The 17,569-nt window shown below is 41.7% G+C and overlaps 1 protein-coding gene and 1 long non-coding RNA gene across 5 annotated transcripts in view; one reads left to right on the plus strand and one right to left on the minus strand.

Moving 5' to 3' along the window:
* The window catches only part of BICD1 (BICD cargo adaptor 1), a 280,674-nt gene that overhangs the window by 36,582 nt on the left and 226,523 nt on the right, over nucleotides 1-17,569 (plus strand). For all 4 annotated transcript variants that reach the window (XR_008955926.1, XM_057303224.1, XM_057303222.1 and 1 more), the window contains exons 7-8: nucleotides 6,459-6,658; nucleotides 11,961-12,288. The gene's annotated coding sequence lies outside the window, so the exon portion shown is untranslated. The remainder of the gene's footprint in view (nucleotides 1-6,458; nucleotides 6,659-11,960; nucleotides 12,289-17,569) is intronic.
* On the minus strand, nucleotides 7,115-12,018 carry LOC123001254 (uncharacterized). The gene is made up of 3 exons (XR_006409920.3): nucleotides 11,899-12,018; nucleotides 9,989-10,125; nucleotides 7,115-8,524 (listed from the first exon to the last, which is right to left on the minus strand). It is a non-coding gene; the product is annotated as an uncharacterized LOC123001254 (long non-coding RNA).

Consider the following 17,569-nt stretch of genomic DNA (forward strand, 5'->3'; position numbering starts at 1 on the left):
TTACAAATGGGGAATTTCATACTTATAAAAAAACTAGTCTCAATATGTGAGAAAGCAGCAAATTAGGGACAAAAATTTGAAGGAAAACGGAACATCACTAATAATTTTAGCACATTTCAGCACAGATATCAGATTCAGTGTTTGTTGGATGAAAACTCATATTATTTGAACACTAATCTTCCTGGGTTATTAGGCCTAGTAAATAGTAAACCCTTTGAAAATGTCAAGTCTATGGCTTTTAGCCATTTGTTGCAAAAGTGTTTTGCTGTTTCCTCTTCAATTTAGTTTATTTTGTAAAGACTTCTGTTTGATAGTAGGTCTCACTTCCTTCAGAATATCTGATAGATAAGAGGCTCAACACTGGTATTTGAGTTTTATCCTCTTGTTTGTGAGCCTGGGACTGAATCTTATCTCCAGAACCAGGCCTTCTGCCTGAGCCATAATACTTGGACAGCGCCTGAATGAGTTAACCCTGATGCCCACATGAGGTGAAAGTAGTCACTGCCCTAATTTTTTTTTTAATTTCTGTAAGTTTGTCATCATAGGAGGTTTAAGTAAATGAAATAATATATAGAAATTAACAGTAAAAGATGAGGTGAAAGTAAGGAAAAAGAAGAAAGCAGTTCATTAAGAAGAAAGAAATGTATAGAAGTTTGAATAACAAGAATGTTTGATTGAACACTTACTAGTTGAGGACTGGTTTAGCTTAGAGCAGGGGTTAGCAAACTGGATTGTTGGCCAAATGTGGCCCAATACGTGTTTCTATACAGCTCATGAATCAAGAGTGGTTTTTATTATATTGTAATGGTTGGGAAAAAAAATAAAAGAAGTCCATTTTGTGACATGTGAAAATTATAAGAAATTCAAATTTCGGTGTCCATGAATAAGGTTTTATTGGAACATGGCTGCTCTCTAAGTATTGTTTGTGGCTGCTTTCACACTATTATGGCCAAGTTGAGTAGTTATGACAGAGATCATGTAGTCTACAAAATACATACTATCTGGCCTTTTACAGCAAAAGGTTGTTCACCCCAGACTAGATTTCTAAGTTTAATTTTTTTTTAAGATTTCATTTATTTTATTTTGAGAGACAGAGAACACAGAGGAGAGGGAGAGGGGGAAGCAGACTCCCCGCTGAGCAGGGAGCCCTACAACAGGGCTCGATCCCATGGCCCTGAGATCATGACCTGAGCTAAAGGCAGACATTTAAACAACTGAGCCACCCAGGTGCCCCAATTTCTAAGTTTAATATTTGATACTTCACTCTTCCTTGCTTCTCCTGTCCTACACCCCTCCTTTTCTATGCATATGTTAGGAAGCTTCAATCTGAGCTCAGAGAAATGGGGTTAAAGTGAGGGTCTTGATTTATACCTAAGTCTGAAGTAGAAGAGGCCCAGAAGGAGTAGAGCACTTAATAGAGACAGGCTTGGGTTTGGACTCCGGCTCTGCTGGTTGTGCATCTTCTCTGGATGGAGCATTGCTTTTGTCATCTGTGCAGTGGGGAGAATCAGACGTGAGTAGTGTGTAGTTACAAAAACTGAATATGCACAGTGCCTGATCTATACCTTCCTTTCCAGTTTCCTAAGGAACAGTGCTCTCTGCTTGAGGTTGTTTGCTTAAATTCGGAGCTGCTTTGGGGAGAGGGAAGTCCTCGTGTAGAGTAGTTTCTTCCTCTGGGTGCTCTCCTGATGGCGTGATTTAAAGCAACTTCCCTGAGCTCAGGTGGGCTTTCTCTCGAGACTGCGTTAGAGCCCCTTTCCCCTGAGCTCTGAGGAGGCCTGCCTTGCACGAGTAATATTGTGGCTGATAGGAAGAATCTGGGCTTCTATGTGACTTTTCATTGTTTTATTGAAGTTTATCAACTTTGTTTTCATTTCCATTTAGCTCTCTTTTCCTCTAAACAATGTATGTCTAGATTTACTTAGAATGAATCACATTATCCTATAGTATTTCTTCTTGGGTTGAGCCCTAAAACTTTATGATCCTGACCAATCTGTACTTTTTTTTTTTTTACCAAAATGCTCTTAAATATTTTGATGAGATGCTCTTAAAGATACCCTGCAAACACCGAACTGTGTTTTTAAAAGTCACTTTTTTTCTCTACAAAATGAAGGTACTCATTAAAGTTCTCACTCTTAAAATGCCTCCATGATTATTATTATATCTCAACTTTGTTTTTGGTCTGGATAGAAGCCACAGTGATGACTCAGTTCATTCCATGAACCTTCAGTCTATTTTGCTAAAATAGACAACAGCTGAGCCATATTTATGTCATAATCTAATGAACCAACAGTGTACATAGTAACATTATAAATCTTTACTTTTTTGAGAAGGAAATTAACTTAAAATAAAATTTCCTTCTATATTTATCTAAAACAGGCACCATATGATTTAAATATATATTTATGTGTGTGTGTGTATTTTTTTTTTCTTACTTGATCTCTACAGGTACATATTAAGTTTTGGAAAAGCTTAGAGTTTTTGCTAAATAGAGTCAGTCCTGTTTTCAAATCTAGGCTTTGACAATTAAGACAAACCTTGCTTTTTCATCGTCTGTAAATTGGAGATAACTTCAATGCCACATTCTTAATCCTGAGATTATATTTGCGTAAAAGAGGAGCTAATTGCTGAAAAGAAGGAACTCTTCAAGTTTGCAAGGAGCTTGTTCCCTCAAAAACTGGCACAGAAAATAGATCTGCTCCCTGACAATACCCTGGAGGTGGGAGGGGTGTTGATGAGGCTGGTGAGAGGTAACTGGCTTGAGTGCCATGGTGTGGGACATGGGTAGGTCCCAGACCTATAGGTCCATCCTAGACATCTGTTATCCTCTGTTCCACAGGTGTGATGGTTGGGGACAGACTGAGCTGAGCCAGGGCGAGTAGCTGATTCTTGCCTTTTGCCTGACTGGGCTGAGGACCCAAAAGGATGATGATCTTATATAGAACTCCACATAAGCTATTCCCACTGATGGATTTTTTCCTTGACACTAGCGGCGTCAGGATAAGGCCACTTGCTTCATTCCTAAATCTATGTGGATTGGGTATGTTGCTTGACCCATGAGTGACAGCCACTGGGCCTTGTTTCACAACTGGGTGAAGCTGAATTATCAAAGGTCTCAAGTGTGGAGATTTTTGGTCTCTTTTTCCCTCTCTCCTTTTCTAGCCCCATGAAGGCAGCCACTAGCTGTATGTATCAGCTCTGCTGTCCCCAACTTGCCGTTAGGTGGACTATTCTAAGGGCTAGACTGGAGAATGGGGAGTTAACACAATTGTTTTATTTTCCACACAAAGCTTCATCTTCCAAACTATACTTTATCAGTACTTAAAGTAATAATTGAGTTTCCGTCTGCCTTATTCCTATGTAGTATTTCTCAATTGGTTCAGAAGCCAGGTAGGAAGAGAGGTACTATTTATGGGTTGCTCTCAAAGACTGGATCAAGAATGACCCCTGGAATCTCACCAAAATACCATGACTTTGCACAAAGGAGGGGAAGTGAAATGAATATTGGTCATAGTTGTTAAATGACATACAACAATTTGGACTTACATCATTTTTTTAAGTTATTTTTTTTAAAGACCCTGGGGGGCTCAGTTGGTTAAGCACCTTCCTTCAGCTCAGGTCAAGATCCCAGGGTCCTGGGATCGAGCCCCGCATCCAGCTCTCTGCTCAATGGGGAGCCTGCTTCTCCTTCTGCCTCTCCCTCTGCCTGCCTCTCTGCCTACTTGTGATCTCCCTCTCTCCCCTGTCAAATAAATAAATTTTTTAAAAATCTTTAAAAAAAAATAAAGATTTTTATTTATTTGAGAGAGAGTGCATGCATAGGAGGACACTGGAATGGGGGGGGGGGAGCAGAGGGAGAAGCAGGCTCCCCACTGAGCAGGAAGCCCAGTGCAGAGCTTGATCCCAGGACCCAGGATCATGACCTGAGCAGCCACTTACCCAACTGAGCCACCCAGTTGCCCCTTAAGTTATTTTTGATAGATATTGTAACTGCCCTCAGTGAGAGATGGGTCAGGGCTAAGCTAATCCCCATCCCTCACTACCAGGTTATAATGAAAGCGAATTTCAGGCAAAATCAGGCCGCCCATATAGATATTTATCGAGCACGCACTTAGCAGCAAGAGGGCACGCAGCAGTCCATATGATCTGTTCTATTTGGTTTGATGAAGTCCCAGTGTGTTTCCTTAGGTGCTAGAGCACATCTTTCAGAAAAGGTTCATCCTGAGACATGGGTATCAGTGTTCTGGAGACAGGATGTGGTTAATTTCATCACTAAATCCCATGAATCAGTGGCTGGACATGGGAGGTTTAGAGGTCAGGATCTGGGTGCTGTCCAGAGGGCACCTGTTCTGGAGCAGGCTCCAGAACATACCAGATTCTTACACTCTGTTCCCGCCAAGAGTGGCTGAACACTTAGCTAATCCACATACCTCCATCACCCCAGTTTTACCAAGGAAAGCTCTTTTCTAACATAATGATGCTAATTGGTAAAGTCTCCTTGCTTATTAAAGATAAGCATTTGTAGGGTGGGCTTTCTTATCTTTTTTTAAAGACTTATTTATTGATTTTAGACAGAGCACACACGAACAGGGTGAGGGGCAGAGGGAGAGGAAGAGGGGGAATCCTCAGGCAGACTCCCGCTGAGCACAGAGCCTGACGTGGGGCTAGATCCCAGGACCCTGAGATCATGACCTGAGCTGAAACCAAGAGTCAGTTGCTTAACCCACTGAGCCACCCAGGTGCCCCGAGGCATGCTGATTAGCCTGCTGGCCAGCCCTTGAGGGGATGTGGGAGTTCCCAAGAAGAGCATCTGACCCGCCTACCTCACCTGCACTACAGAGCATACAGCCTCTGCAAAGGACTTCTTCATTATCTTTGTAGTCTCATTGATAGAGGTGAAAGAGTTCAGGACATGCCACCTGAAATAATCATTTTGAGCTGAAGACACTTGAAAATCAGCAAATGCTGGAAGAGGCTTTTCTTGAACTCCTCTTATCTGCCTAAAGACAGATCCTTCCAAAGAAATAGGAATGCAGTTGTTAGAGGTGCCCTCTCCTGGAGTTTCATCAACCAGGGAAGATTGAGTCTTACCACAAGAAGGAGACTAGAGGTCAACACCACATCCAGACAAACTTTGTCACAAACTATCATATCTCCCATCTATTTTCCTAAGGCCCATTCATTTTTTTTCCAAAAAAATCACGTAGTCTCTCCTAAGTGGCCTACACCCTCTATTCCTTTGCCCTATTGAGACTATAAAGCTTTCAGATTTCACAACTTTTTTGGGGTATTCACTCCCCCCCCCAGGTACATAATGTTAAAAATTAACAAATTTTTATACCTTTTCTCCTGTTAATCCAGACTCAGATATAGTACCTAGAAGGGTAGGGGGAAAGTCTTTCTCCCCCTACAGAGGTTTATAGCCTTTTATATGCCCATATATAGAGGAGAAACACAATAGTAAGTTTCCTATTTCCATACATATTTGAACTCTCTAATGAGGAGAAAGTGTGAAATTTGTAAAAAAATTTTCCATTTATTATTTGATCAGTTATATTATTCTTTTTGTCTTCCCTTTGTATGTTTGAACATGTTCCTTATTATATGCTGTAAATTGCATGATTTAGGATTTCTTTAATTCCTCCCCCTGTGCCCCCCTTCTGTAATTTTGTAATTTTTCCTCAAGTCAACGGTGGTCACAGTTCAGTTTCCCACTGGAGGCTTGGTTGGATATCATTATTATCGTAACTATCATCCCAAAGTTTCCCCTAACCCAAATTACTCCGTGTCCCATGTCTTTCCTAGGTTTTGAACAGGTTTTGAAGGTGATAACCTGTGTCCCCCAAAATGAGTAATCTGTAGGACCCCAAGTTATGAACTGGTGAGCTCAATGAAGACATAATGGGAATAATTCCCTTTGATCTCAAAAGTGTTCTGTTAAGGATTGGTTGTCTTTATAGTGTTTCTTTTTCTTTTTTCTTTTTTTTTTTTGAAGATTTTATTTATTTATTTGACAGAGAGAGAGACAGCCAGCGAGAGAGGGAACACAAGCAGGGGGAGTGGGAGAGGAAGAAGCAGGCTCCCAGTGGAGAAGCCTGATGTGGGGCTCGATCCCAGAACGCCAGGATCACTCCCTGAGCTGAAGGCAGACGTTTAACAACTGCGCCACCCAGGCGCCCCTATAGTGTTTATTTTTCAGAATCCATCCTGAGGAGCCAAGTATGGTATAGCCTCAGTTATGAAGTAAACAGCTATCGATATGGTTTGGTGGATTAATAATGTAGCCCTCACTCAACAGCCTTTGTTACAGGCTGTGGATATATTTGGAAGATTGCTCAGGGAGCATTCTCGTTAGGGTAAAAGGACATAGCGTGGCCTGATCCTCCTGATGACTTGAATTTCTTCTGCCTACTTCCTCCACTAGGACTACTTCTTAGTCCATACCCTTGGTCTTGCAGAAAAACATGGCTTTGAGTGCTCCTCTACCTCCATCTATTCCTAGCCACATTTGAAGGGTGCAAGAAGGATATTACAATGGACAATGCCCTCCATGGAGTAAGATGGATACTGAACGCATCAGACCTGCTTGCCTTAGCCACATACTTGATGGAGACAACCTTACGTGTTTATCTCATCAGGATCGATCTGTCACCTTCAGGTAAACAATCAAAAGTACTTAGGGTTTCTTTATTTTTCATCTTGAGGATGAATAATAGAATTTCTGGTCCTGGGGCGCCTGGGTGGCTCAGTCGTTGGGTATCTGCCTTTGGCTCAGGGTATGATCCCGGTGTTCTGGGATCGAGCCCCGCATTAGGCTCCTCTAATGGGAGCCTGCTTCTCTCTCTCCACTCCCCCTGCTTGTGTTCCCTCTCTGCTGGCTGTCTCTCTCTCTCTCTGTCAAATAAATAAATAAAATCTTCAAAAAAAAACAAAAAAAACCAAAACGAATTTCTGGTCCTGAAATGAAAAAAATGGTTCTTAAAAGTTAGCTGAATGTGCTGTGATAGGACTCCTGTCCTCCATCCCCACCCCTGTTCCTGTCCACATCCCTCAACATGTCCTCCATGTTGGTTCCTCACGTGCAGCTTCAATATATGCCCTCATAGTCTGCAAAGCCTGCCCCTCCCACTCCCGAGATCTGTCGTGTGTAGCAGTTGCTTCACTGACACGCCTCAATTTCCAGTTGTACTAATTGCTTCAGGAGTGATGTTTGGAACGTGAACAAAAATCATCAATGATGTTGTAACCAAACTAATGTGAGTTCGCTCCTTGATGAGTCACAGCTGAAGACTACACCAGGTGGACTTGTCACACAAGGGAAACTATTTGCAGCAAATCTGGAGATCATGGGGAGTAATTTCCAAAGCCGTGACTCCCTGAGCAGGGGTGATTAGGTTCTTTTTATTTAGGGTTAGGACGAACATTCAGAAAGGGGAGCTTTGTCATCGCGTGTAAAGCTGGGCATAAGGTTGTGCAGGCGCTTGGAAAACAGGCCTCTATACATATCCTATGTAACGTTCATGAAGCCTGTGCTCCTCCTGCAGGGGAGACTTTAGCATAATGAAGCAGAGGTAACTGTCAGAGCAGGGGTGGGGCTACGAGCATGCTCCTGGAGCTGGTATAAGCTACAGGGGGTCTTGGGTGCCTTATCTCAGGGAAGGAGTGCAAGTCCTTGCTTACTTTTGAAACAGCACTCAGAGTTTTAATATTTATTTATTGTCTCTGAACCGGGTAGGCTATTTCCTGGCCTGCTAGAGACTGTTAGTGTTTGCATTCCCTTTGTTCCCAGAAAATCCTTAGCTACTGAGGTTTTTGCATTTCTTTGTAATTCCAACACCTCCTAGGAAGTTCTGCAAGAAGTGTGCTCCAGCAAGCAGGGTACAGATCATGGAAAATAGCTGGGGGCCTACAATAACTTCTCTTTTGTCAGGAGAGCTAGGTCTTGTCTTTCTTTTCTGAGAACCCCTAGCCCTTTCTGCTTACAGTGTTTCACTTGATTCATTGTGCATTGCTTAAGGCTTGAAACAAAGTTTAAAGTTTTGTGGACAATCCCAGTTTCTAGTCCAATGAGAGAGGAAAACTGACTTAGAAGAAAATCTTGTATTTACAGTCGATGAACATCATTTGCCAGTTGTGGGATCTTGCACAAGGTATATAATTTTTCTGTGCCTTCATTTCCTCATCTGTCAAGTAGGAATATAATCTGGGGTTGTTGTGAGGGGTCAATTCATTGTGAAACACTTAGAACAGGGCCTGGCATAGAGTAGCATTCAGGACGTGTTATCTTTAAAGAAAGAGTTTAAAGAAAAGGACGAGGGGCTAGGATGAAATCACATCTGTTTACCACATTGAACATCAAAAGCTTGCAGTTGGGTTTTCCTTAATCACCCTGAGAATGCACTTGCACGTGAGATAAACTGGTGATGAGGTTTGTGTAGCTCTGTCTAGCATGTGGCCGTGGGCTGGGTACGGAGCATCTTTGAATCTCTCAGTATCATGAAAAGAGGTTGGTATATCCAGGAACCTTATTAAGAGAAATCAGAAGAGAGATGAGAGAATTTTTATGGCATGTGCTTTGTACTTATTAAAATGTTTTTAAAAGAACAGAAAAAGCTAAAATTGTCAAAAAAGAGATGCTAAGAAGTTGAGCAGCTCATGTAACACAGTGCCAAACCATCTAACTTCCCTCTACTAGCAACGAGAGAAAGCACTTCTAAAAAGAAATGATTTTGGTAGATATATGATTTGTTTGACTTGGTTCACTAAAAATTGTTTGTGGAAGCTAGGTATGTAGTCATGGCATCAGCTGGGTTTCCATGGCTACAAAAATAATCACTCTTCTACAAACAGTCTTTGCAACAGACAAGTGTTTGACTGTGATCTTAAAATTACTTTGTAATTCAAGGAATTTTTTTTCAACTGAAAGAACAAAAACGTAATGTTTAAAAACCTATTTTTCGGGGCACCTGGGTAGCTCAGTTGGTTGAGCGGCTGCCTTTGGCTTGGGTCATGATCCCAGGGTTCTGGGATGGAGCCCTGCACCAGGCTCCTTGCTCAGGGGAACCTGCTTCTCCCTCTCCTTCTGCCTGCTGCTCCCTCTGCTTGTGCTCTCTCTCTCTCTCTCTGTGTGTCAAATAAATAAAATCTTAAATATATGTATATAAATACAAACTTATTTTTCTGAAATTGGGCATGTTTTAAAAGAACAAAAGGAGAGAGATTATGGAAATGATCTATTAACTGTGTTTCAGATATTTTGCTTTTAAAGCTATGCATCCATCCTCAGTTCACTCTGCAGGACCACCATGCTGACCTGAGCATGCTTCATGTGTTCCTGGTCACCCCTTGTCTATTCCCTGTGACTCTTCCTCAAGCCTCTATTACGCTGTCTCCCTTCTCTCAGCAGATGACTGGAGACAGAGAAAATAGGGTCCCTTATCTTATTTAAATAGATAAAAGGAAAAACACAAAGACCTAATAGAAAAATTGCAAAAGATGGAAAGAGAGAAGAAATGTAAATGATTAATAGAAGGAATGCAGTGATTTTGGTCAGAAGGCTCAGTCTCATTGGTTATCGACAAAATGTAGATTGAAACGACAAGATAATACTCCTCTTTTGCCTGTCAAGTCAGCAACGATTTTTAAAAGAACTCAGCACGGATAAAGGCATGATAAGACAGGAGCTCCTTCCGTGCCAGTTGATGGGAAAATTAGTACACAGCCTTCAAAACATGTATGGTCTTTGCCCAGTCATTCCAACTGGGGTAAGTCCTACACAAGATAAAACTCCAACCATAGAAACATAACAATGATTTCTTTTAATTATTTTAAAACTTCTTTTAAGCGCTTAACTGTGAGCTAAGCACAAATCTGAGGCCTTCACATGTATTTTGTCAGTTAATCCTCATCAAAACTCTATGAGGCAGATACCATTATTCCCTTTTATACAAAGGAAGAAACTGAGGTACAGAGGAAGTAAGTAACTTACTTGCCCAAGGACACACAGACAGGAAGTGGCTCCAACTCCAGAGCCAGGCCCTGAACCACTATGCTCTATTGCCTAGTTCTAGAAAAGACGAAGGCAGCAGGCAGGGCTCTGTGAAACACAGGATAATTTCAAGAATTCTGTAGAAGAAGGAAAAAACAATGATGGGGACACAAAACAGGAATGAGGCAAAAAAATACATATTATTCGACCTATATCCTTGCTGAAAGATCACAGATTTGCTTAGAAGCTTTCTAGCAGCCCGTGGATAAAGGGAAATCTGATCAGTTATACAATTAACAGTGCTCATGTTATAAAAGCAGACCAATTACTCTGGAGAAGGCCAACTATTCTTGGTAGTAAGATCAGATACAGATTTATTCCACAGAATACAGAAGGTTCTCATAAAAAGATATTAGGTGAGGTCATGGCTAATGACCTCAACAGCATCCTTGTGTAGACCCTTGCTGGGTTGAGTATCCCAACTTTTCTCATAGGGCCTCATGATCCAATATCAAAACATGGTAGTGGGCAAGCAGGATGTGGGCCAGGCACGTCATTCTGTACTGGGCTAGAGATTATAGAGTGCCTGGGAGCGAGTGAGCTGATGTCCTTTAGATAATTCTCCCTTTGATAAATGTTGTGGGGCATGAGGTTGAGATTGGGCTTTTCAACAAGTACCTAGAATTCAGCTTTTGTATTTTGTCAGTTTCATGTGCACTAAGGACCATTGGATTGGATGGAGGTAGGAATGATTTAAAAAATTATAGCATGAAGTAGTCAATTATGCAGCTATTAAAGATGATGCTTAGGAAGTATTTTGATAACATGAAAAATGTCTCAGACTACAATATTAAATAAATAAAGCTGGATATAAAACTATATATAGCATATGATCTTAACTATGTTGAGAACATATATGTAGCAAGATATGAATCTTCAGTTTTTCTTAATGTAGAATCTTATTTTTTTCTTTTTTTTAAGATTTTATTTATTTATGTGTTTGGAAGAAAGAGAGTGAGTGCGAGAGCACAGCAGGGGATGGGGGCGGCAGAGGGAGAGGGAGAAGCAGACTCCTCACTGAGCAGGGAGCCCAATACGGGGCTTGATCCCAGGACCTCAGGATCATGACCTGAGCCAAAGGCAGACACCTAACAGATTAGCCACCCAGGTGCCCCAAATCTTTTTTTTTTTCTTTCTTTCTGTTATTTACTGCAATAGGAGAATGGAAGGCACTTTCAGGATCAATTGGAATATCCTAGAAAGAGGAATCAGTTTTCAATTACTGATTGCTTGGATTCTAGGTTTGATTTCACAATCCAACCAAGGGGGAAAGAAGAAGAAAGATTTTGTTTTGATTTGGTTTGGGGGGCAAGAATATTTGGGGGGGGTAGGTATAAAGACAGTGTAGGGGTAACAAATTGGGAAGGATAACAATGAGGAGGGTTTCCAGGGGCCTTCAGAAACCTTAAAGCTGATCACTGGAGTTGCCCATGAAGGGAGGGAGTCCAGGACTAGGAGATTTCAGTGCCCAGGAGAGAGCTGAGCCCTTCTATCCTATTGGATACACCTACACTTGAATAGTAATATGCCCATCACCAGTGTCCCAGGGTCTACTGTTGTTTCTTCTCACAGATATGGGGAGGGACATGCTCCTTCCTAAACTTGCATTAAGCTGATCCCACAAGACTGTGGGATCCTTCATTCAGTACCCCATATGAGCATCTTCATATGCCCTAGGTTGTAAGTGCATGGTAGGTGGGGGACAGGAAGCTTCTGTATGTAGAGAAAAGAGGTTGAATTTGACAAGTTTGAGATAATTTTAATAGTGTGCCCATGTGTGCATGCACGGGCACACCCACACGTACTGGAGAAAACTACCTCCTTCAGGGATCCTATTCTGCCTCCCTTACCTGCCTCTTAAATATGGGTGTTGCCCAGGATCCATTCTCAGTCCTCCTTCTCTTCATTCTAGGTATATTTCCTGGGCTGTTTCAACTTCCACACAAATTCTGATGCATGTACGTTAAATGTGAACTCTCCAGCGTTAAGTCTCCTTCAGTGACGGTCTAATGACATCCAAAACAGCTTCCACCCTGGAAACATGCCTAGTTTCTCATCTATAAGCTTTTTATCTTTGTTTTTGTCTTTATTCCTTAACCCCTAAATCCTTGATGAATGTTGTTCCATCGTAAACAGGAGGGTCCTGGGAAGGAGAAAGAAATTAGTACTCAGAATCCTCACAACCACTTGTGAAGTAGCTGTACTCCTATTTATAGACGAGGAAATTGAGCTTGGAGCAGGTAAGTGACTTGTATAAGATCAAACAGCTTGGAAGTAGGATGACTAAGGTTTAAAGTCAGATTTACCTATCTCCCTAAGGAAAGGCTGGTGGCTCTTGTGGGGAATCAAACTTCTTGTCCCCAGGATATTGGAGACTTTGCCAACCAGGCAACAACTAATTCTTCCTCCAGGACATGTTAGTGTATGAGGTGTTTTGTAAGTCACCACTGCCTTTTAACCTCAGTTTTATTTGAGAATCCTGAGTACATGCTGTGACTTTCTAGCTTCATCGACCTTCTGATATTACCTGTGACCTCAGCCTGTTTGGCAGAAAGGTACATTAGGGGATGCACACCGTAAAGAATAAAACATCCCTCCTGCCGTGTGTCTCCTTTACTCTCACGCTGCACTCCTGACCCCAGACGTGGGGGTTTTCCACACATCAGGCAATTCTGGGACACCAGCTGGGTGTCCTACAATTTAACTCAGTTGTGACACTCCCTACCCGGAGTCAGTTCAGATCCCACAGGTTGAGGACTCAGTCTCACGAAACTGCCCTGCACCCCCTCCGTCAGACACAGATTGAAAGTCAAAGTTGTTACCTGTGCTTCTGACCAACTGGCCATGAATGAGAGGTTTCCACACCCCAGTCCTTGGGTGTGATTAATTTACTAGAGCAACTCGCAAAACTCAGGAAAATAGTTTACTTACTAGATTACCAGTGTATAATAAAGGATACAGATAAATAGCTGGCTGAAGACATACAGAGGACAAAGTCCAGAAGGGTCTTGAGTGCAGGAGCTCTGTCCTCATGGAGTTGGGCTGTGCCACCATCCCAGCACACGGATGTGCTCACCAACCCAGAAGCTCTCTGAACTCCACCCTTTTGGGTTTTTATGGAGGCTTTCTTACGTGGGCATGATTGATTAAATCTTCGGCCATTGGTGATTGATTCAACCTCCTCCCAGACGTGGGGGGTGGGACTGAAATTTACAACAATATACAATATGCAATATGATTCTATTTATATGAAGTGTCCAGAATTGGGAAATCTATAGAGACAAAAAGATTAGTGGTTGGGGTGGGGTGGAGATACTTGGATGATAGCTAAAGGATACAGGGTTTGTTTGTTTGTTTGTTTATAATTTAAAAAACTTAAGTAATCTCTACACCCGATGTGGGTCTTGAACTCACAACCCTGAGATCAAGGGTCACATGCTCTACTGACTGAGCCAGCCAGGCACCCCACAGGGTTTCTTTTTGAGGTAATGAAATTTTTCCAAAATTGACTGTAGGGATAGCTGCACAGTTCTGTGAACATATTAAAATCCATTGAGTTGTATACTTTAAATGGGTGAATTCTAGGGTATGTGACCCATATCTCAAAAAGGCTGTTTAAAAAAAAAAAAAAAGGTGGACCAGAATAGATGATTTCTAATTTTGCTCTTCTTAGGTGCTCCTTGCAGTCAGGAAGGAGGAACAAGAACTAAGCTGATTTTCTCAAGATCTTTATTTTTTCTAACTTAAAAAAGAGTCACTTTACTTGTGTGTTGAGTTTGGAACATCAAAGCTGGATATCTCACCAATTCTCCTGTTAAGATTTAAGGACCGAGGCACCTTCTATCCTGTTGCTCAGTCTACATGACTTTCATTATCGAAGTTATTTCATGGGCCAGGATGGCTCCTGGAGCTGCAGTCATTCTGTTTGCATTCCAGCCAGCAGGAAAGCAAAAGGGGAGATGGGGACACCTCCTCATGTTGAGGACAGTTACGGAGCTGTACCTGCCACTTCTTAAATCCAATTTGCCGGATCCTAGTCACTGGCAAGTAACTGAATGTATTAACTTAAATAAATAGCAGATTTATCACATGACCAATCACACAGCAAAAAATTGGGGACGCAATTATCATAGAAGCAAAGAAATGTTGAGAGACACCTAGCAGTTGCCCATTTTCCACAATTTAATGCACCAGCTACCTTTTCATCAATATTCTCAATTTCCTTGTCTCCTGTTCCCCCTACACACTCACCGACAAAATCCTAAGCCTGGACGGATACATCTACCCACCATCTCCACTCTTACACCCGATCCTCTGGAAGAAGCTATACAACTCTATGGCTTTTAGTGTTTCTATAAATCTGTGATATTTAACTACAGTTGAGCTCTTAACTCAGCTGGGTGACAAAAATTTGTTCAAAACAATCTTTATATATTTTAATCCATAGCACCTTGTAAGACCTTGGATCTATCTATCACTTTAGCTGCTAGCATGTAGTTTTGCTCACTGAAGTGATCCTCAAAATAAGCTTTATAAAAAAGGAGTTGGTCTTCTGAAACAGATGACTTAGAACATTGCTTCAGATCAAGAAAATCAAGGCAGGGATGCCTGGGTGGCTCAGTCGGTTAAGTGTCTGCCTTCAGCTCAGGTCATGATCCCAGGGGCCTGGGATCAAGTCCCACACTGGGCTCCTTGCTCAGAGGGGAGCCTGCTTCTCCCTCTGCCTGCAGCTCCCCCTGCTTGTGCTCTCTCTGACAAATAAATAAATAAATCTTAAAAAAAAAAAAAAAAAGAAAAAGATAAGAAAATCAAGGCAAGTCAGTGAACAAATTCTAAAGAAATATTATCTGGCAGTCAGAATTTTTTAGTCTTCTTTTAAAGAAAGAATAAGTTGTATTAGCTTGTGTAGTACAGTGTGCAAACTCTTGTGGTTTTCAGCCAAAATACATGGGAGATGGATTTAATAATGAAGAAAGAATTAATGAAATGAGATTGCCCCCCAAATAGGCAAATGCTGATGGCAAAAATGGTGAAATCAAGAGTTTTGAAGAAAATATCATTTAGAAAGTAAAGCAAAACACGGATAGAGAATGTAATCCCAACGAAAATTAAATCAGTGCCTTTCTGGTGGAAAGATGACAAGGATGTAGGCTGTGGCTAAGAAACAAGCCCAGAGAGTCTGGTAGTCACTGATTTCGAAGATGTAGAACAGGAGAGAACAGCTATGTGCCGCCTCCCCCCCATACAAAATACTCCAGCTTTTATTCATTAGCATCTTGCATCTTAGAGGAGAAGACAGACAGATGAGGTAGCAGAGTTGGGAGAGCTCCCTGAATAAGCACCCAAAAGAGAATAGCTGGGGCTCAGGAAGCCACGTGAGCAGAGGGAGGCAGCACCTTCTGGGAGTGGGCCTGGACCCAGGGGTGCTCCCGCATCTGGCCAGAGGCAGCTGCTCAGAGGGCTAGTGTCTGAGCGGCTTGGAGATCATGTTCTGGCCTCAAAAGGCACCGATGGGGGGAACCTCACTCCTACCTTCAGGGTGCATTTGGAGGTCTCAGTGTGAAACGCTCTTGAAGGGTGGATTTCCCACCAGCTGTTCACGGCTGAGATTCCAATCAGATCCACCTTCTCATTGTATGTCATCCCCTCCACTCTTTCTGGGGACGCGGAGTTGTCAGCTCAGGCTGTTTCCACATCTTAAACTTCTCTTCATGTTTCAATCACCTATATTCTGGTTTTTACACCTCTCTGTCCTGAACAAACTACTCTTGTCAAGAGTACCCATTTGCATGTTGCTAAATATGGTGACATTTCTGTGTCCTCATCTTACTTGACTTTGACCTCTCAATGGCATTGACTTGGTCCTCATTCCTTCACTCTTCAAATGCTTTCTTTTGTTCCCTTCAGATATTTCTCTCCTGATTTTCCTCCTAACCACACTGAATGGTCCTTCTTCACTTTCTTTTTCTTTTTCTTTTTTTCAAGTTTTTATTTAAATTCCAGTTAATTAACATACACTGTAATATTAGTTTCAGGTGTACAATATAGTGATTCAACACTTATATACAACACCTGGTGCTCATCACAACAAGTGCACTCCTTACTCCCCGTCACCTATTTAACTCATTCCCCCACCCACCTCCCTTAGTTTGTTCTCTATAGTTACCTCTTAACTATTATTGTTGGCTTTTCCTCTTCAACCAAACCTTTAGTAGTGGTCCTCAGGGACCCCCTTCTCTTCTCTATTTGTACTCTTTTCCTAGATAATACCATCCATTTCCTTCGCTTGAAATCCATATAATGCTGGAATGGCTGGCTGGCTCAGACAGAAGAGCATGTGACTCTTGATCTCCTGGTCATGAGTTCCAGCCCCCTATTGGGTGTAGAGTTCACTTTAAAAAAAAAAAAAAACCCACAAAACGTCTAATGCTAATGGTTTCCAGAGGAAAATTGTTGTACCTCCCAAGAGGTCTCTTCTTAATTCTGGTCTTATATACAATTGTCTGCTTAACATTTCTAGTCAAATGTCTCCAAAGTGTCTTACACTTAGTATGTCCAAAATAGAACTCATAATTTCCTGAAACTTCCTCAAAGCCTTCCCCAACCTACTAATGGCAAACCATTTTCCTAATTGTTTTTTTTCTTTCTATGCCACATCCAATCCCCAAACAATTCTTGAGACTTCTATCTCACCTTCCCCTCCCCCAATATATTAGGAATCCATTCATTTCTTTTCCCTACTGCTACCACCTCAGTCCAGGAAACCATCTTCTTCTAGACAATCACAACAGCTTCCTAACTAGAGACGATGATGATTCTTCTTCGAGATTTATTATTTATTTATTTGAGAGAGAGAGAGAGAAAGCATGTGTGAGTGAGGGGAGGGGCAGAGGGACAGAATCTTCAAGCAGACTCCCTGCTGAGTGCAGTGCCCAATGCAGGGCTTGATTCGGGCTTGATGTGGGACTCTGTCCCATGACTCGTGAGATCATGACCTGAGCCAAACCCAAGAGTCTTGATGTTCAACCAGCTGAGCCATCCAGGTACCCCCTTTTCTTCCTTCCTCCCTTTCTTTCTCTTTCTTTTTTTCTTCCTTTCTTTCTTTCTTTCTTTCTTTCTTTCTTTCTTTCTTTCTTTCTTTCTTTCTTTCTCTTTCATAAACTCTACCTGCAATGTGAGCCACCCCCCCACCTTCTATCTTTTGATACCACCAATCTTTTTTGTGTGTAGTCGTGATGTTCTTATAATATAAATAAAATCATTTCATTTCCTGACTAAATAATCAAGTATCCCACTGCACTGAGAATAAAACTCAAATTCCTTATTCTTCTCTTTATCTTTTCTTTCTTTTCTTTTTTTTTAGGCTGTTGGGTGAAGGAATGTTTCTTACAGGTTCAGAATCTTTATGTAAATTCTAGGGCCATCAAAAAACCAAGAGAAGGGAACGTATTTTGGCAGAAGGAAGCATATTAAGAAATTTTGTTCAAATCTTGAAGAGCTGAATGCAAGGCCAGCCTTAGG

This window comes from Ursus arctos, unplaced genomic scaffold (genome assembly GCF_023065955.2).
Source record: "Ursus arctos isolate Adak ecotype North America unplaced genomic scaffold, UrsArc2.0 scaffold_26, whole genome shotgun sequence".
NCBI lineage: Eukaryota > Metazoa > Chordata > Mammalia > Carnivora > Ursidae > Ursus > Ursus arctos.